This window comes from Elephantulus edwardii, unplaced genomic scaffold (assembly GCF_000299155.1).
Source record: "Elephantulus edwardii isolate Elephantulus edwardi_28Jun2011 unplaced genomic scaffold, EleEdw1.0 scaffold00037, whole genome shotgun sequence".
In the NCBI taxonomy this organism is placed as follows: domain Eukaryota; kingdom Metazoa; phylum Chordata; class Mammalia; order Macroscelidea; family Macroscelididae; genus Elephantulus; species Elephantulus edwardii.
Genome location: NW_006399787.1, coordinates 13,139,253 through 13,141,461, shown reverse-complemented (window position 1 = coordinate 13,141,461; position 2,209 = coordinate 13,139,253).

Sequence of the window (2,209 nt, the reverse complement as noted above, 5' to 3'; positions counted from 1 at the left end):
GGAACTGCTGGCTGAGGGACGGCCGGCGGCGGAGGCTGCAGGGGACTAACTCAAATATTTTTTTTATTTTTTAAAATAATTTTAATGAACATTTACAGAGAATTTGGATTTCCATTTATTCATTGCTGCACTTCTCTACCCGCCCAGCCCTCTTGACTCAAATATTAACCCCCCACAAAAGAAACCCCCTATAAACAGCAACTTCATCAGCTACACAGGAATCAGACTGACAACATTTGGAGAGACAGTAGAGAAGCACAATATGAACAGTCAAGACAAGGTCTGGGACTGATTGTGCAACATGTCATTAACCACTTATATTCAAGCTCAAAGTGAAGTGGAAGAAAATGAAAACAAGTCCACAAGACCCAAAATATGACCTTGAGTGCATTCCAACTTAATTTTTTTAAAAAAACAACTCTCCTAAGGATAGAATCATGACCAAAGACCGATTGATGGAATGATGCCAAGGACAAGATCCATGAAGACATTAAAAGGTCATTACAAAGACTGAGAAGAAAGAAAAAGATCAAAATATATGTGAGAAGAAACTCTGAAACTTTTGCACTGGGATGAAAAGAAGTCAAATCAAAGGGAAGGAATATTGAGATAAGAGAGCTGACTAGAAGATTTCAAAGGGCAGTTTTATCTTATTTTTTCTTATTTTTTAAATTAAGATTTTAATGAAAATTTATAAAGAATTTTTATTTCCATTCATTCATTGTTGCACATTTTCCTCCCTACCCCATCCCCCAAATGGCACCTGCTTTTATAATTCATTCTGCTAAGATTATTAGCAGACCAGTTATAAGAAGTGTCCAAAGTTGTCCCAAATGCTTGACCTACTGTATAAAGCCATGATTTCCAACATCAACAGCTCCTCCTTGTTCAATTCCCAAGCTCTTCTGTGTCCCTTGGTTTCAGTAGTTCGCTGGAAGGTCTCCCAGAGACTCAGCTCCGTTAGGGGAATGACTCATGCAGGTATTCAGGCTGGTGAGCACTGTAGACCATCCATTGAAGGCAGACTTCCAAGATGAATCGAGCTAGCATGGAGGTCCCACAAGTTTATATAAACCTCTAGTAAGGTGGGACTAGTATACAATCTCAATCCTCTCCCCTGATACAATAAATACTTTAGCATAAAATAAATAGTAATCGGCTAGGGAAGATATTTTGGGATTTTTTAAATACAATTTTTTTATTTTAATTGTAATTTTAATGAAAATTTACAGAAAAGTTAGGTTTTCATTCTTTGATTCATTTTTATTTCATTTTACTTCCTCTCCTTCCCATCCCCTTCCCCCAGTTCACATTTTGGGTTGTTTTTCATTTTTCTTATTTTAAGTATTCATTCATTGTTGCACAATTACTTCCCCCACCCCAGTCCTCTTTACAATGTTCTTGGCTGTTGTTGTACTTATAATGCCTAATTACATATTCCTTTTAAACAATTATTTCCTTCCTCTGTTCCAATGCAATGGTTGTTATCAGCCACTCTTTTTTTTTAATCTATCCACTCTTATCCTATTCTCCTCCCAACCTCCCCGTATCAGACCTGCTTTCTTTCTTTTCTTTTCTTTTTTTTAATGTGTGTACCGTCAAATCAGATCTGGACAGGAGATTGTCCCTCCTTCAGCAGAGCATCTGGTGATCTGGTGGATTCAAACCGTACACCTCTGGGACCGCAGTACAGCTTCTTGTCACTAGGCCACCAGAGCTCGCCAGACCTGCTTTCTAATAGTGGTGCTACACAGTATTTATCCTTTTGTGACTGAAAGACATTTTGAGTGATAAACCTGGGACACTCAGCAGCTTAAGAAGACAAAGCAAATTACTATGATAAATAGTTCAAGGAGCTGGAATTAGAAAACCAAAGGGAAAGAACACACATAGCATTTCTCAATCTGAGAGAACTGAAGAGCAAGTATGAGTCTCCAGTTGTAATACTAAAGGATTCTATGGGCAAAATCTTGAATAATGCAAGAAGCATCTTAAGAAGAGGAAGGAATACCTAGAATAACTGTACCAAAAAGAGCTGGTCAACACTGACTTAGTTTAGGGGAGCTCTGGTGGCCTAGTGGCAAGGAGCTGCAACTACAATCCCAGAGGCGCACGGTTCGAATCCACCAGATGCTCTGCCGGGGAAGGAGGGACAATCTCCTCCTGTACCCATCAGATCTGATTTGACGGTACACTCACACAAAAATAA